The 20015-nt window shown below is 38.1% G+C and overlaps 1 pseudogene; it reads left to right on the plus strand.

Annotated features, from left to right (window-relative positions):
* The first annotated feature begins 6931 nt into the window (after positions 1 to 6931).
* On the plus strand, positions 6932 to 11897 carry LOC131246111 (rust resistance kinase Lr10-like; annotated as a pseudogene).
* The last annotated feature ends 8118 nt before the right edge of the window (positions 11898 to 20015 follow it).

Genomic DNA, 20015 nt, shown 5'->3' on the forward strand with positions numbered 1-20015 from the left:
GTTACCTTCGTGAATGTAATTGGACATGATCTAAATGAAAAAAAAAAAAATAATGTGCGATTTTGAAGCATCTAATTTTTATATTATTAACACCTGAAATTCTCGAGCACGAGTATGTACTTAGGCAACGAAAATTCGAGGCGTTACAGGGCCCTTTCCAAGAGGGTCTGATTCATCCACTAAGCCACATCGTTTTGCTCGGGTGTGTGGCACACTGTATTGTGCCTAACGATCCCTTCATCTTTACAATATTCATTAAATTCATTGGAAGTAAATTCATCACAATTATCAATCCTTAAAACTTTTATTTTTCGCCCTGAATGTTTTTCCACCATGGTCTTCTATTGTTTGAATTTGGAGAGAACTTTGGATTTATGTTTCATGAAATAAACCCAAACTTTCCAGGAGTAGTCGTTAATGAATGTGACAAACCACGACGAACCTGCAGTGGAAACCATAGTCGATGGCCCCCATACATCAAAATACACATAGTCAAGTATACCCTTACATACATGTTTTCAAATTTAAAAGATAACTTAGATTGTTAATCATATATACAATGCTCGCATATATTTAAATCAGAATTCTTAAAAATTAGAATTAAACAATGATCAGAGAGTACCTTCATGCCCCGCTTGCTCAGTAGCCTAGACGAGCATGCCACATACGTGCAGACGTGAAATCTGCTACAGTTGTTGCAACTCTACCTATTGAACTACTCCACCTGTAAAGGTTCTCTCTTCTCTGTGCTTTCATGAACATGAGTGCCCCTTATGAAACTTTAAGGATACCATAAAGACCGGTGAACTTGTACCCTATTGCTTTGAGTGCACTGAGAGATATCAAACTCTTCTTCATATCAGGAACGTACCTGACCTCAGTTAGGGCATGTTCCATCCCATCAAACATCTTGATACGAACGATACCAACAACCACAATGTTACAGGCATTGTCATTGCCCATAAACACTATCTGCCATCGCACTCCCGGTAACTGACGAACCAACTCCAATAAGGACTCATGTGATATAAAGCCCCTGTGTCAAGGATCCACTCATCTCTACGATCATCATACAAGTGTCCAATCATGGACACTATCAACACATCACCTCCATTCATTTCTTCATCAGACGTGGTAGTGTTGGCCTCCCTAGAAGAAGCATCTGAGTTTTCTTTCTTTGATTTAGGATTTGTACAATCCTTCTTCATGTGTCCTGCCATCCCACAATTCCAACCTTTGCCCTTGCCTTTGGATTTTGGATCTCGATTGAGAAGATCCTATATCTCGCTCAGTATTCCTGCCCCTCGTAAGTAGTGCATTAGTAGAGGCCCCTATGATATCATTTTTATTTCTCATGACATTTGCCTGAAGGGCTAAGATAACAATGCCCACACTCAGGGACGAATTACTAGTGCACAAAGAATCCCTTAAAAACTCATACGATGCCGGTAAGGAATTCAACAAAATACATGCATGATCTTCATCTTTGACCACTTCCTCCATGTCTAATAGCTTGCAAATCAACTTGTTAAAATTACTGATGCGGGCCTCCACATCTCCACCTTCTTCCATCCTAAAGTTGAACAATTACAACTTTAAGTGTAGGCAATTTTTCAAGGACCTATTTGCATAAACATCATCTAATTTCACCTACAACTCCTCTGCGATTTTCTCCCTCATGATGTTTTAGAGAACCTCATCCATTAGACAATCAGATTGAGAATTTAGCCTTCTTATCCACGATCCTCCATTCATCACCATCCATCGACGCACGCCGCTCTTCAAGAGCCTCATCTAGCCCTTGCTAAGTTAATAGACTAATTATCTTAATCTTCAATAACTTAAAGTTATTTTTGCATGAGTACTTCTCTATGTTATACTTCGAATTTCCTACCATTGACTAATCATCTCCTTATAGATTCAAGCCAGCGCCGCAACGTATGTTAACTTTGATACCACTTGTTGGGGGACCGCGGAAGCACACAGACATGAATTTAGGAGAGTAATCCAATCACACCAAGCAAACACAAAGATAACACAACAATTTAATGTGGAAAAACCCTTTCGGGAAAAAACTATGGCACAAAGTGACATATGATACTATGAAAGCATAAATTACCAAGAGAAAAAGCTTATCCGATTAGAACAACCTTGAATCTCACTGTTGTTGCACCCTTTGAAATCCTTGGATGATTTAGAAACCCTAAAACTACCTCCCAATCCTGCTTACACCCAGGTGTGTGTGTGTGTGTGTGTGTGTGTGTGTGTGTGTGTGTGTATGTATATGTGTGTGTGTGTAGCTAATAGAAGTATCCCAAGCAAAATCAAAAACAAATTCCGCAAAATCGCAGTTTTGTATAAATCTACACTGAATGGTTGGAAAAACTCTTCCGGGAAAAAATTATGGCATAAAGCGACATATGATCACTATGAAAGCATAAATTACCAAGAGAAAAAGCTTATCCAATTCGAACAACCTCGAATCTCACTGTTACTGCACCCTTTGAAATCCTTGGATGATTTATAAACCCTAAAACTACCTCCCAATCCCGCTTACACCCATGTGTGTGTGTACACACACACACACACACACACACACACACACACATATATATCTATACACACACACACACACACACACACACACACACACACACACACACACATATATATATATATGTGTGTGTGTGTGTGTGTATGTGTGTGTGTGTAGGCATGCTCTCCTACGCACGTGCGCACCTTTCCACACGTGTCATGGGTGTCAAATCCGAACGGTCCATAAGATGCGAAATCCCATGAAACCTTAGGAGGTGAATTTTCACCCTGATCTAATATTCTGGTGGGCCATAGTAAAGAGAAATTCAAATCAAGGGAAGAAACTTTTTGCATTTTTATGGCCCACCAAAGTTTTGGTTCAAAGTAAAATTTGGTACCAGAGGGTTTCATGAGGTTCTGCTTCAAGTGGACCGTTCAGATTTTCGATAATCATCACATATGATGAGTTCTCAAAAAGGTTCATAAATAGTCCGTGCAAACTAGTTTGCAGGTGAGCGTTCCGATATATATATAGCCTATAAAAGGATCCCAAGAAAAATCGAAAACAAATTCCGCAAAATCGCAGTTTTGCATAAATCTGCACTGAATAGTTTAATGGCATCGAACATACTTCGATGTCATGGAAACTTATCATTCGATGGTATCGAACTAACACCCAAATAGTCCAGAGGCAATTTGAAAAATCTAATTTTCTCTGATTGCATCGAGCCTTTTTCATTGACATCGAACAAACCTTTGATATCATCGAATACATATTGATGGCATAAAAAAGACGCACAGTTAGTCCAACAACCAACTGGAGAAAATTCAGAAAATCTCGATGGGATCGAGCACTGTTCGATGCCATCGAAGGTGATATCGAACAGTCTGTCAATAAAATCGAGAGACCCTATATCTGACTTCGATTTAAGACATCAAATACAACAAGTTGTGCTTAATTTTCCGGGTCTCATTTCTTTCCAAATCGACGTTCAAATGAATGCTGTATTAGAACAACAACTTTGATACCATCAGGAAGCTAATAAACACAAGCACACACATAAGATGATGGAAAGTTCCATGATTAATCTTGGTAGCCTACATCCACAAGGAAAAGAAGAGAGAATGATTTCTTATTGATGATTACTCATACTGAGAGCACCTCAATATATAGAGATACAAGAAGCTTTTAGGCCAAGAAGTAAAAATAAAAAGATCATATCTTAAAAATAGCACATCCCCTATTAGCACCACCCTTCAAATATAGAAACATAATAATTTCTTCTCCACAACACATAATTAATTGACGGTAAGGATAAAGTTATCCTTTCAGTGATTAAAGTATATAACAAATTGAGTGGTAAGATTTTCATCCAACACCTAGTGGATGCCAATAAGACTAGGCAGATATCTTTCATGCTCATTAAGTCAATCAAGCACACCATCAAGTCATCCCAATTATAGACCCGGATTTGGTGAGGCTGGGAAGCACCTGAGGCTGTGACTGCAGACCTACCTTGATGTATATACTGTATATCTATGCCGTCAATTCCTTTTGCCTGCTCGTTTTAGGAAATGGGCCCAAAAATAAGCTGTATCTAAATCTCAGGTGGACCAAATCATAAGAAACAGTGGTAATTAAATTCCCACAATTAAAAACTTCCTCAGGCACACCATAACGTACGTTTTATTTGCCATCCAACCTGTTGATAAAGTTTAGACAAACCTGGATATAATGAAAACACAAATATCAGCTTGATCTACAATTTTTCTAGTGGGCATTCAATCACTACTATTTCTTATGGCGAGGTCTACCTGAGATTTGGATCAACTTCATTTTTTGGTCCATTCCCTAAAATAAGCTGGTAAAATCAATGGATGGCATAAATATATTAGACACATCAAGGTGGCTCCAGGGTGACCGCCTCATGGATTTGGTGGATTTCCCAGGCCTCACCTTGGTTCCGAGGGTGGCTTTAAAAACACAGGATCATGTAGATATTTTCCATGCTCAGTGAGTCAGTCAACCAAATCGTAGCAACTCTTAGAAAAAAACAAACAAATCGTAGCAAGCAAGTTGCTCCAATGGTCCACTACATCATGTCGCTCCAAGGGCAGCTTTGACCAAACAACACTAGCTTGATAGCTTTCATAATAAGTCAGTCAAGTGTATATTGAATAATGACAAATGCACTAGAGCCTCTCGACATGTGCATGCGGCCACACATGCAAATGTTCCATGTTCATTGAAAGATGGAACCTGTAAATTAATTCTAACAGGTTACATATGGACTCCTCACTATGTGGATCATGCTGGCCTCAAAATCACCATTGGATTAAGGCATCCTTTGTCAGGGCTGAACTGATGAAAATGTACTACGTGTTTTGGGTGTAATTGATGTTGGTGCTAAAAACATATTCCCACTCTCTTACAGTCGCTGATACTCTTGTGATTAATAAAGCTCCTTCCTTCTTTATAATTTTTTTTTTTTTTTTTTTTTTTAAAGGCTGTACATGTCCATGATTCGTCAAAACCCTTGTACATGGAAATCAATACAAATTTGGACAAGGATATGTGAAGTTAGAATATGAATTTGGTGTCTTTAGTGGTGGAGAGGTGGGACTACTTTCGGTTTTGGTACATATGATATGGTGAATATGTGCCACCGTCAATATTCAAACACTAAAAAATATGACACATATGACAAATGTGCATGTACACACGCATAAGTGCACCCCCAACCAAATTTTAATTTCCCCATATGTTTCATAATCTATTTATATCATGATATTAAGTATTTGATAAACAAGGGATGGAAATTAATATACTGTTAAGACAATTATAAAACCAAGCATGTCATTATTTCTGTATATTAATCTTAAGATATGTATCTTTCTACCTTGGAGAATAGTTTCCCTACCACCTTTTACTAGACAGTAAGTGGTTACCATTATTTTATATTGATATAGAGGTGAATCCAATCTACTCATGTAGTGGGTTTGAATGACCTATATTATAAAAATGATAGACCGGACCAGCATACCTTTCCTTGTGGGTGTGGATTTTCTTGAATATGGATCATTGACCGACTTATGCTTGGACGAGAATAGTGCAGAACACTTGTTTTGGCATGCCTGAAATGATCAGGCTTTGTGAGGTCTACCATGTTGTGCACGTAAAATCCACTTTATTAATCAGGTTGGAACCATTAGTTTTACACTACGTATAGAAGATAAAGCTGATTAAAAGCTCATGAGACACGAATGGGAACAATGTAAAATTGGTCTTAAAACCATTAATTTCTGTCTTAGTGAGTTACACGGATTTAATGTCCCATAACATGGTGGCGTGTGTGTATATGTATATATCCACACACTCACACCGTAGGAAGCGGATTGTGTACTGAGTAACTCAGTACCATTAGCGTATTGAGTATATTCTGTGAGGTCTACCGTTATTTATTTATTTTATCCACTCTATTCATGCATGTTAACAGATAATTTTAGGGCTTTATCCCAAAACGGAAGCATATCCAAAGCTCAAGTGGACCACACCAAAGGAAACAGTGTGATTGAACATCTATCATTGAAAATTCTTTTTGCCTACAGAAGTTTTGGATCAAGATGATGTTTGTGGTTTCTCTTCATCCATGTCTTTTTGATCTTATGAACAGGTTGGATGACAAATAAACATTAATGTGGGCCCTAGGAAGGTTTCAATGGTGAAAATCATTATTCTACACTGTTTACCATGGAATGGTCCACTTGAGCTTTGGATTTACTTGGATTTTGGGATCAACCACTAATATTAGCAGGAAAAATAGATGGCCGTTGTGGATAAACCACATACATTCAAAGTGGGCCAAACTGAGTTTACTCAGTACGATAAAAACCTACTGAGTTACTCAGTACGCAATCCGATTTCCACACCGTAGTGGGATTTCACCACCTATAAATACTCGTACACTTGACTGGGTGTTGAAACTCTGAGAGTCTACCACAGGAGCAAGAGTAAGGATCCAGAAAATTTTATAGTTGGCATCCGATTCTCATTGTGCCACATGGTTCGTCAATGTAGCTGATTTTTGGCCTCGCCTAACATACACAGGGATGGGTGTGATGAGATCGATCACAATCTTTCTCAAGGGGATAACTAATCTGAAACCATGGAGCTTCCTTGAACTCCTCACAGAGATACCTCGAACGTAAGAAGTATAAGATAAAACTTGATAGACGGAGTGGATAGTGGATTAGACATAGATAATATGGTGCGCTCCACATTCTTGGATGTGAGACAGAGGAAGAGAGAGGGAAGGTACGCTTTTTCCGTAAGTGCATTATTTATACCAAGGTTACAGTCTCTGGAACGATTTAACTCTCGAAATCAACCCTTTTTCTGTTTTTGTTTTTTAATTTTTGATAACATGATAGAGAGAATCCGATCTATAGGGTTGCTAGCGTTTCTTTTAGCGGCCATGTTCGCAGTTTGTAAAGCCACGAAAGAAGAAGGTTGCTACTCTTCATGTGGTAACACCTTCAACATCAGCTTGCCCTTTCGCTTGAAAGGCGATCCTCCCAACTGCGGCTACCATGAATACCAACTTTCTTGCGAAAGCAATCGAACCGTATTGTACATCCATTCTAATAAATTCTGGGTCGAGGCGATTGACTACGAGAATCAGACAATCCAAGTTGTTGATTCCAGTCTACAAAGCGATGACTGCTCCTCTTTTCCTTAAAACTCTATAATATGGCACGAACTTAAATCCGGCGATCCATACTTATTGCCTAGGTATCTTAACAATACCATATTTTCGTGAATTGTTCGGCTCAGATGGGCAAATGATGATCCTGCTTTATACAAAGCTACCCCGACTTGCTTCAATTCCACCTATGGGGCACATATCTATGTCCTTGGGCGTTCGATTACGCTGTCTGAGCTCCATCCATCCTGCATTGTAGCCAAGGCCCCTACAATGTCGGAAATGGAGAGAGTCGGAATGTCTAATTATAGAGAAATTCATGATAGATTGATGAAGGGTTTTAAACTATCGTGGGGTATTCCTCTCGCATGCAGCGACTGTGTGGAAAAAGGATCTGAATGTCAGTACTATTCGTTTGGAAGAGCGGTCCGAGCCTATGATTTACATCTTGGGGACCACTGTAACCCTTCTTGCAACAAACTCCAGTCCTGGCACTGTAAGTTTTTAATACTTAGCATGGGTATCGAAGAAGCAAGAGACAGGATACTCGGCTTCTCAGCTTAGCCGAATTAACATACAAGTTATTTGAATTTTAAGTAATTCATTATTTATATATTAAAAATTTTAATTTATTTATTATTTTTTAGGGATTTCTATGAAAAGCGAACCACTTCTTTTTCTTTTTCCTTTTTCTCCTAATTGGACAAAACCACTTAAAACAATAAATTTTAAAATTCAGGATGTGGACTTCATGTGAATGAGATCCACACGATCCATTAAATTCATCACCCCATGTATAGAATATAATGGAGGTCCAAAATTAAGCTGATTCAAAACTCAGATGGACCACGTATTAGGAAATAGTTTAGATGGGAAGTCCCACCATTGAACATTGTCCAAATGTTGTGAGGGGTTCGCTTCAGTGTGTACCATCCAATCTACTTGTCTAACACAACACACTATGATGAATGGAAGAAATCAAGACATTCAGAGATTTATCTAGGCCACACCATGTGAATTTAGAGTTCTTGTGGCTCCCCTAAGTTTAGATTTCACTTGTTTTTAGGACCCGTGATGAAAATGTAGTGGCCCATCTGATGGACAGGGTGGATCTGATTCACATTATCTCCCACGTCGTTCTAGGTTAGTTGCAGGCATAGCCTCTGGTCAGACTAGTGCAGTCTAGAGAGAGCATAATCATCTACAGCAGGTGTTTTGTGCAGCTGCTGATTAGGCTGATTTTTGTATTTTCACTTCATCCTTTTGAACCGTACCTGATTAATGGGTTTTACAAAAGATACACGCCGGCTGCCATCCCATCCCACTATTCTCCATACGGTGGCCCTCTCGAGTAAGAGTACCTTCCATTTTCCTATGTTGTTGATCTCCCCAATCAGGCTCAGCATAAATTATTCTAAATTCATCTATAGATAGTGATTCCTCAGATGGGTCTTCTTAGGGAAAATTGTATAACAGTCCATAACAAGAAAGACATAGTATAACAGTCCATAACAAGAAAAGTTCCGATCATCAAACCACAAGCAGGGATTGGCACACGCAATTGTTAGGCAAAACAAAATCTATATCAAATATGTCCCACTTTCTCTACAATAAACAAAGCTAACAAAATTCCCGTAAATACCTTCCTATCTAAACTAAATCCAAACTTGTAATTTAAATTCTCTCATCCTCACATTTATAACTTCCTCTCTAACATAAATCTTCCAAATTTTAATACCGATTTCAATCTAAGATGCAAGAAGGGAAAAATACTAGAAAAGGAAATATTCATGAATTGGATGTCTTAAATCTTATCAATACATCATTTAACTTTATTTGAGTTAATGATCATTGTTTTGTATCTTTTTCTTTTATTCCAAGTTTGTGTCAAATCCTGCTTTAAAGCATTTAAAGAAATTTTATTGCTTTTGGGGTTTTCTGCAAATTAATATAATCAAACTCTATTTATCAATTTGGAATTTGGGTCGTGCAAGGATTTAAATGGGTGTAGTTTATTCTTTAAGCCCATTTTTCGTCTTTTGTTTCCCTTAGATAAATTAGCTAGATACTTGATCACTGTTTTTTTTTGGACATGATCCATCCACATTATGTTCCAATGTTAGGTGGTTTACACTCAAACCCCATGAATGGCCTGTGCATTGCCTGGGTTTGCTGCATAAATAAATAGAATGCTGGCTCGTTCATCATCATTGCACTGATCAATTACTTTTTTACTGCAGTGAATTTTGTTAACCCTTAACTTGGAAGGAATTAATTATTTTCACATCCTCATGTGATTACTTGTTGGACAATGCAGGCATTTTTTATTTCATCAAAATTTTGGTACAGGAATTACTAATGTTCAGTTTGTCCTGTATACTCGGTAAATCCTTGGCCCTTTTTCTCCAAAGATATTTTCAATGGAAGTTTTGAGTCATTTTCATCCATATTTAAGCCGGGAGTTTATGTGACACATCCATAATTGAGTATTTCATATCCTAAATCCTAATGATCACCTTGCATGTGCACAAAAATTCCAGAATATAGGCTGAGTGAAAAAATAATAATAAATAATAGTAACAATAAATAATTGAATGATCCTTGGTTGCCCAATCAACAACATTTGTGTATTGAATTTCGACTGCTAGCTGTCATCTACGCTTGCATATTTGACAGGCAATTGATTGTGACAAGGATCACTCAATGTCTCTAATTTTTTGGTAACACCCCATCCACTATAGGGCCCCCATTTTGGGTAGGTTGGATTGAGGTAATTGTATGCTCCATGCACAATGGGTTTGTTGTATTCATGTAATCTACCATACTCTCACTACAAAGTCATGACTTGGTTTGCTTATGTTATGACTGGTACCATAGTTCTGAAACTTGCTGACTCGACTGGGCAAGATTTTAAGCCGAGTCACTGGGAAAATTGAGTTGACTCAATCACTCCATTGACTCGGTATGACTCGGCATGATTGAGCTGCTTGCCTTATGAGGTGGGAGAGAGTAGATTCAAACCCCCAGCATCAAACAAGGGAAGAAACAGCTTTAACCATCGATGTATGCATGATGTAGTTGCTTTGTGTTATGTTCTATGTTACTTAAACTAAGTCTAGCTATTTTAAATATCTACTAAAATTTATAATATTTTCAATTTTAACAATTAAATATTGAATCAAGTCTTTGAGTCAACCTGATCCAGCTGAACAGTGTGGAGTTTTCTAAGTTTTTGAACTATGATTGGTACCAGACCATATCAGGCTATTATCTAGTATATTGGTTACACCATCTAAAAATAGTAACTAAAGTAAAAAAACTACCATTCATGCTTACTAATCCAATGTTCATTTACATGTTTTTCTCTATACCAAGCAGTTTTAATGATGGGGAGAACATCCATTGGAATAGTGTGCCTTATCGCCTTACTGGTATATAAATTACGAACGAGACATATGTGGATGGGCACCACAGTAGAAGAGTTCTTGAGCAAGTATAGATGCCAAACGCCTGCAAGGTATTCTTATTGGGATATTCGAAGGATGACCATGCGTTTTAAAGAGAAATTAGGCCAAGGAGGTTTTGGCTCTGTGTACAAATGAAAGCACAGAAATGGCCCACCCATTGCAATAAAGATGTTGTCTGGTAAGTCAAAAGGAAATGGGCAAGAATTCATCAATGAAGTTGCTATGATCGGAAGGATTCATCATGCCAATGTTGTCCGACTCATTGGATTTTGCGCGGAGGGATCGAAAAGGGCTCTTATCTATGAATTCATGCCTAATGGCTCTCTAGAAAAACATATATATTCCCATGAAGGTATGAGCAGCCCTTTGAGTTGGGAGTAGATGTACCCGATTGCATTGGGGATAGCATGCGGGATCGAATATCTTCATCAAGGTTGTGACATGAAGATTCTACATTTTGACATCAAGCCTCACAACATTCTACTTAATGACAACTTCAACCCAAAAGTTGCCGACTTTGGGCTTGCAAAGTTCTACCCAACAGATGAAAGCAATTTATCAGTCACAGATGTAGGAGGAACTCTAGGATATATGGCTCCTGAACTATTTTTAAAAAATACCAGGCAGGTCTCATACAAGTCTGATGTTTACAGTTTCGGAATGCTTTTGATGGAAATGGCTGGCAGAAGAAAGAATGTGAATCCATCTGCAAACTCAAGCCAAATTTACTTCCTGTTGTGGATATATGACAAGCTCGATCAAGATGGGGACATGGGAATGGAGGTTGCTGCTGAGAATGAAAAGGAAATTGCAAAGAAGATGGTTATAGTTGCACTGTGGTGTATACAGATGAAACCTGCAAACCGTCCTTCCATGAGCAAAGTTATAGAGATGCTAGAAGGGAGTGTGGAACTTCTGCAAATGCCAGCCAAGCCTTTTCATTCTTCCCCACGAAGGGTTCCTGATGAAGATCATGCAATTAATACAAATCCCACACAATCATTGGGTATTCATGAGCCAGGATCGCTTTCAGGAAATTATGCAGAATCAAATATTGTAAATGTGATTGTGGAATAAGTAGTGGCAATTAGACTATCAAACAATGCAAATTTTAGATATGTCTAGAAAAATTGGAATCTGTATGGGACAAGAAACTATTCATGTATAATTATCAATGTATGTGTTTTAAGCTGAGTTCTTTCCCTAAATATGTAACATTTTCTTTACATATTATAACTTGATGGCTATGCAATGAAAATGTACAATATGTTGATACAATGCCAAATTAGTCCATAAATTAGGATGGCGATCTTCATGTGATTTGACAAATGAATTCAGTAAGGAAAATTTAAAGGTCATGTTCCTCTATATTCCACAGGTAAGTAAGAAAGAAACACATCAATGTATGTTTGAAGGAATCGATAATCAATCAAGAGACGTTAACAGAGACTGTCTTTTTGGATGCACAAGAAATGAATTCTAAACATTTATTTTAATTAAGAGGAAATGACAAAAACTAATCATGTTTCCTATCACGTGTACTGAGAAGGTAGCTCTCAAGTGAGAGTTATGATCCTTCTGAGTCCAGCTACATAATTGTAATTTAGAGCCTAGGCACACTCAATATGAATCCTAAGGAAACTTCATTATTTTCACAGTGCTAGATTGACAATTGCAATTCCATTCACTTCAGCATCCAAACTATTTCCATATTGTTAGATTTCTTCAGTTAATTCAAAAAATCCCTCAATTAAGGGAATCACCACTCCTTATACATTTTCCACATGTATGATGGAGGGAACGATGTTTGCCCCGCCTTTGTTCATAAAAAGAATTATATGGTGCATGACCTGCATCTTTGCAGAGTGTAGACAGGTTTTGAAGTCTCACAACCAGGGCCCATGTTTTGTAATCCCGACCAGTTCTCTATTGTTTTCCATCATGGATGGATTATGCCTCAACAGCTTGATATGACAATTTTAGCTTTTCCAATTGTAGCCTAGAGATGATAGTCAAGAAGAGAAATGCAATAGATGGTTTGAATTCAACTGAAAAAAGGGAACTAACATTGGATGTTGAGATCTCCCAATCTAGGAGATTTGGAGCATGCAATATCCATGGTGGGACTCAAAAGGCCAGTCTTCTGGAGCACGGAACCATTAGGCTCACCTGTTAATAAGAACTTCCTAAACCTTCAATTGTCTGCCAGTGCGATGGATGAGAGTAAATAGAGTCCTTTTTCTTTTCTTTTCTTTTTTTGTTGACCACCATTTGTGGGTGACCCCATCAAAACAACAGTCTAGATCATAGCTCAAAAACCCAAAATTCCACTTGCCTCGATGTCCAACTGAGTTGGGTTGACCTAAAGACTTGAATAAGTCTTCAATTGAGTCAACTCGATCTTTAATAATTCAATTATTAATATTTAATATGTTTAAGATAAGTTCAAGTCATTATTTTTGAAATCCAGGACCTGATAATAGACAGGCTAGAGACGCCATACACACATGATAGATTGATTAGATGATGCACCTGTTGCCACATGCAATGGCATTTGGAAGCTTCATGACATTAAGGCATACATATAGCAGATTTTCTAAGTAAACTAACCACAATGAAAAAGACTGCTAAATAGTCACAAGAGTCAGGAAAGTCCAAGAAGCAGGAGCATACTGAAAGTGCCCTGGTTTGTCAATTAGCGTGAATGTTGGGCCAGTCAGACTACAGAGCCTCATAGGAAGATCAATTCAAAGCGTCTGCCTCAACCGGATGTGTGTAAGTTCGCCATAGGTAAATCTAAGCCTCACATCGCATGTCCTAAAACACCAGGTGAATAAAACCCTTAAAACAAGTTAGAACTTTATAGGGTTTATAAGTGAGAAAACTTTTTCGAAAAAAGAAAATCTCTAAGTTTTTCTTGCTTTGTCGATTTTATCGATACATGCCTCAATAGAATCGACCCGCTCTGTCGATGTCCTCGATGCTTAAATGATATCATCGAAATGAGGACAAAAGTGTCTAGCAACCACATATATCTCGGGATTGATTTATCGATATTTAAATCTCGAGTCTATCGAAACTGACTCGATAATATCGATAAACAGATCTCCGGCGCCCTTATTTTTACTTAAGAAAATCACATGTGCATCGATATATCGAAGTCGTTCTCGATACCATTAAAGTTCAAATCTCGATGATATCGGAAGGCTCTCAATGTTATCGGTCATGGGCGCCTAAGTTCTCCAGCAAAATATTTCAGGATGTTTATCTATGATCGGGGGCCCCTCGATAGAATCGATATTTAAATATCGATGATATCGGTACGGTTCCGATGGCATCGAACAGGGACAGAAACTGTCTAGCAAGCTTAAACGAAAATCCTTTAGATTTATTGATGCCTCGACACTCCATCGATATCATCGACATTCAAATTCCAATGATCTCGAAAGTCCCTCGATCATTCTTGTAAACCTGAAATATTTCATAGCAAGTCTCTCTCATTTTCAAGTGTCGAGGAATCGATCCTATTATCGATAATATCAGAGTTCGAAATCCGATGACATCGACGCTTGTATCGATTCCCTCGACCAGCTGGCAAAAGGTTTCAAAAGCGTATGACATTTGAGTTTAGTTCATCGAGTAGCCAGTCAATGCTATCGATAGTATACGCTCAATGATATCGACCCTGCTCGATGATATCGTACTCTGTCATAAATGTGACCGTTTTATATCCGTTGAAACCTTTTGTCTATATGAAGAGAGCTTGTCTATTGTTGCTGGTAGAGAAAGAAGAAAGTGCTTTTGAGTGTTTAACCTTAGATCATATACACAAAGCCCTTTCTCTCAAGGGAGTTCATCCTCCAATCCACCCTCATCATTGATATTCAATAGAGTGGATTGGGGAATGCACTTCCGCATTCAAGGATCCTCCAGCTACTACCTTAATAGCAAATCATTAAGCTGGGATGCCTTGAATGCATAATCGAAATCACTCTATCTTCCTTATAGGAAAACATTTTATAGAGTAGGATTCCGTCTTAACCTTGACCCAACCCGTCGCCATATATTGGTACATCATTTGAGTTGCGGATCAAGGGAGCACAAGACTCTTCATCAACAAGGAGGAGATCTTTGTCAACGAGCTGAATGGGACTCATCCACTTATCTGTAAGTAACTAGAGTTTAGAGGACCCTTTGATCATTCCTCTGTAGGATTGGGTCTAAGGTGTTTCTCACCCTTGCAAACCCTCGTAGGAGGCCTCCGGCGGGAGTGTATGTGGTGGGTGCGTTGTGTAGACCCTTGATCTGTGGAGAGCATAAACATCCGGTTGAAGGTGAACCTGTCTAAAATCTTAGGTTAGAGGTGAGCTGTGTGAAACCTCAGTTAGGGTCTTATGGAAAATCCTTGGCCAGTATGCCTAAAAGTGGGTGCATTGTGTTGACCCTTGCTCGTGAGAACATAAACAGTCAGCCTCAGTGTAGGTTGTAAAGGTTGAAGGTGAACTTGATTTAAAACCTTAGGTTTGAGGTGAACCATTGTGAAACCTCCCTAGTGAAATCCGGTACACTAAAGGGTTGAGTGCGGTTACTGGGAGTGGAGTAAACAAGTAGTCGAACCACTATAAAAATGAATGTGTTTAAGATTATTATTCTGTTGATTGTGTGATTTACTTTAATATTTTTATATCTGAATATCTGAGATCACACCTCACACACATACATAGTCATATTCATCATAAACTAGTTTACATATTGTTCACTTCTTGAATAGTTTGTGATTGGATCCTCTACCGGGCTTGGAAGACAGTAGAGTTACTCTTGAGTAATCCTGATAAGCGTCTATCGTTAAGATTAGTGTAATAGGATTTTTAATAAATCATAAAAACTTTAAAAAGTCCTATTCACCCCCCTCTAGGACATATTGGCATATCCCTACTTCAACTAAAGCGGTCTTCACCGCAATTTCACATACACTATACCAAATTTGTAAAATTGGAACCGTTGCCCCTTTGGTTTAGAAACGGTTGAAGCCTGTTCCAAATTTGAAATGGGTTTAAGCCATTTCAGATGTAAAATTAGGGTACCTCATTTCCAACTCTCTCTCAACAGCTCCCCCCCCCCCCTCTCTACCATCCTCCAGCACAATTTTAGATTAGGGCCACCATGTGGGAGGCGTTCGTCAGATGAAGATGGTCTACGACAGGGGCAAATAGTTGATCGCTGGATCGGGATCGGCAAGGGCAGCAAGTGGATTGGGAGCGCTAGGTGCAAGGCTTCATCTCGTTCTTTAAAACCCTACCCTAAATAAGCTTCTTTCCCTTTTTTTTCCCCTCTATATGAAAAAATGGTTGGATGTGTAGGTATTCCTGTTTATGAGCATTGATGATTTTCCGCTGTGTTTTATGGAGAAATGATTTTGTTTCATGAGAAATCCGATCACCTTTTTTGTTGTTTTTGCTATTTTTGGATGATTTGGATAAGGTTTTATGTTTTTACCCTTCTATCAGTTTTTTGATGTTTATGAAAGGTTTCAGTTGTGGTTTTTCCGAGAAAAGATTTATAGGGATTTTTATTTTTATTTTTTTGCTAGGGTAATGTTGGTGTTCCTTTGTGGATTGTTGCTTTTTATAGCGATTTGTTTGGTTTCAACTGTATACAGTGGGAGTCTATTAGGAAAAAGGCAATCTTTCGTTGGCTTTCTTGATGTCTTTCATTTTATTCATTGATCCGATTTCGTGATGTCTTTCATTTTATTTGTTGATCTGATTTTTTTTTATTTTTTTATTTTTTTATTTTTGTTGATATTTTTCTGTAGGATCTGTAGTGGTGTTTTGGTCACTATCTGTTGATTTTAGTGTAAGATACCCATGTTTTATTGTGGTTTATGTTGAGGAAAAATGATTTTATAGTATAAGAAGTGTAGATTTTATTGGTGCAGATTTTCAAGTTACCTGTGACATGTTCGACAAGATGCCACAACAAAACAAGCTTTTGTGGGGGCCCACTTTAATATTTGTTTTCTGATGAGGAATGATATGATCAGATTCCCATACAATGATGTGGGGGGCCACCTTTGTTAGAAACCTTCTGTGGGGCCCACCAACACGACAACCTCCCTCAAGAGTATCCCATGGATGCATGGACATTCTCTTAATTCATGAGAATAGTAGCCATTAATGAGGTGTAACAATGCAAGGGGAATGATACAATGGACTAGAGATCTCTAATCCAGATCATTCATCTACTTTGTCACACCACGCATTAGAAATAGCCTGTAAATTGACATGGGCCCCACCATGTTATGACCAACATGATCTACCACAGGTAGGAAAAACACATAACTCTATAACATAAGGAGATTACAATTAGAATATACTTGTTTATTAACCCAAAATGCATTTGATTTGCATTGTTTGATGAATGGTGGATTTGAGAACAGGCATGGAGTTCGACAGCTTAGGAGTGGATGGGCAGATGGGCCTGCATATGTGACCCAGTGCTCCATCCAAACTGGCCAAACCTACATCTACAACTTCACGATTATCGGCCAAAGGGGGACCCTCCTTTGGCACACGCACATCTCATGGCTGCGATCGACCCTCTGTGGTCTGTAACGGGCTCTAATCTGCCAGATTATGTAGCGGCCCATTTTGGGAAATATTGGAAGAAGGGGTAAGATTCACATTTTTTTGTTGTTGTTGTTGTATTTATATGTGTCGGGCTCTAATTTGCCAGATCATGCTTGATTTATGTTCGATTAGTTACACCATCAAATCCATGTCCAAAACCAAGAAAGAATACAGATTTGGGATCCTCACATTTTTTACTAATAATTTTTGAGATTTTCCCCAATGAAGAAAATTTCAGCCATTGCAGGGTCGTATTATATCGGTCGGCAAGCTGGCCAATACTATAATGTAATGCCTTGGTTAAAGGGATGCGTATTTATGAGGTTTTCCACGTTTAACCATAGAAGTGTGTTCTCTACTAATGACATTTCTATTTAGGTACAATACCTGGAAGTCACATTTCAGCAGTTGTAACTTTTGTTTAATGCAGGAAATATATGTAGAAATATTGTTTATTGTTTATTTTTGTTCTCATGATTCTTATTTTGCTTATTTATTTATGCTTCTCCTCTTCTTCCTTTTTTTTCTTTTTTTTTTTTTTTATAGCAAAAGAAGTACATGTATCATTTTATACGTATCTAATCAAAGCATCCAAGTTTGTTATTGATTGTCTGTATCGTGCTTCTTGAATGCATGTCCACGTTTGTTATTACTTTCATACTCTTTTCTTTTCTTAACACTGAGTAGCGCCAAAATTAGTCGGTAAAGGATCTTTTAGTCCCTAAAAATTTATTAATTTGTTGCAAAAGGATGTAGCTTTTTCTATATCAATCAATCGTTTACTCGACCTTATATATTTATTTATTTTTATTTTTAATATTTGATTTTGCAAACTGCACTTTAACATTGTCTATCCGAGTTGAACTGCACACGTGGTGGAATTGATCTGCATTTTTTAACATGGTTTCACTATATAAATTCTGCCTGTGAATGCCCTAAAAACCTATGTAGAAAAACATTTAACCCGAAATTCTCAACACCCAAACAATAAAGAAAACAATATATATATATATATAGAGAGAGAGAGAGAGAGAGAGAGAGAGAGAGAGAGAGAGAGAGAGAGAGAGAGAGAGAGAGAGAGAGAGAGAGAGAGAGAGAGAGAGAGAGAGAGAGAGAGAGAGAGAGAGAGAGAGAGAGAGAGAGAGAGAGAGAGAGAGAGAGAGAGAGAGAGAGAGAGAGAGAGAGAGAGAGAGAGAGAGAGAGAGAGAGAGAGAGAGAGAGAGAGAGAGAGAGAGAGAGAGAGAGAGCAAAATTCTCAATGTGTGCAATGGTTTTTGATGGGTTCTTTTTTCTTTTTTTCTTTTTAATTTTTAATTTTTATTTTTATTTTTATTTTTATTTTTTTGTGCTTTTGTTTAAAGGGACTGGATTTCAATCTAAGGTCTCTTATCTATTTGGCCACTTCAGCATGAGAATAAAGATGGTCCCAGGAGATTCAGTTGGAACAGTAACTGCAGTCTATGTAAGTAATATTAACATGGTTAAAAATATGAAAATTAGGATTAGTAGGGTTGTTTAGTAACTGATGTGGAGCATTTTTTTCTACAGCTTTCTTCTCAGAACTCAGAGCATGATGAGATAGACTTTGAGTTCTTGGGCAACAGGACCAATCAACCATACATTCTACAGGCCAATGTGTTTGCAGGAGGGAAAGGAGATAGAGAGCAGAGGATTTATCTGTGGTTTGATCCTACAAAAGACTACCATTCCTACTCAGTCCTGCGGAACATGTATCAGATAGTGTACGTGAACCTCTCTCCTTTTGAAATCCTTACAAAGTATGTACAGTTTCCCTGGAAATGATTTTTACACCCTCTTTTTTAAGTGCACACATCTTTTATTTTTTGTATAGTTGTATGGTGTTGAAGTTATATCAATGGGCACACCCCCTTTTCAGCTTTTCTATTGTTGGTGCTGGAATGTTACAAACATATCCTAGGCTTATTACCTTCATCTATAGAAATCAACAAGTTTGAACTTTGTTGCTGAGAGTTGTTTATGCATTGAAATGATCAATATCCATTCACCCTTCTTTGGTGAAAGCAAAAAATAGGTCCACTTCATTGTCATGGGAAATTTGTTCTGCTCGGAGTTCCATATTCATAGGCGATTTGATCTGAAAGGATCCTCCCATGGCCGTATAACTGACAAGGCTGACGAGGAGGTTGACGAGACAACCACCCTCAAAGACCTTCACCTCAATTTTGTGTTTCAACTACACCACTCCTGGTACCAAGAATTTCTCAGGTATTTCACTCTTCTTACTGTGGATTTTTATGTTCTTTAAATAAACAGTCTTGACTTTTCTTTCTGGTTGAGAAAATGTGTGTAGTTCTGATAATTGGCTGTGTTTCAGTCAAATTGATCGAGACTGTGAGTTCTTGGAAGCAGAGAGGATCATGGATTACAATCTCTTAAATGTCTTGGAACATTTTCATACCTTTCCTAATTAAGGAAATCAGGAACTTTCTTAGAACTCATATGTTCCTTCTGTGAAAAAAACCATATCTTAGGTGAGATCCACTGCCACCACTTTTCCATTCTCTGCCTCCAGTCAAGCACTCGATCGCTGATCAGTTATTTGGCCATGTTATTATCTGACTGCAAACGGAGGGGTAAAAGTAAAACATACCCACTTTCTGTACTCAACGTAATTAGTTCCACCCATCCATTTCTAGGAT

Source organism: Magnolia sinica, chromosome 5, assembly GCF_029962835.1.
Source record: "Magnolia sinica isolate HGM2019 chromosome 5, MsV1, whole genome shotgun sequence".
NCBI classification, from domain to species: domain Eukaryota; kingdom Viridiplantae; phylum Streptophyta; class Magnoliopsida; order Magnoliales; family Magnoliaceae; genus Magnolia; species Magnolia sinica.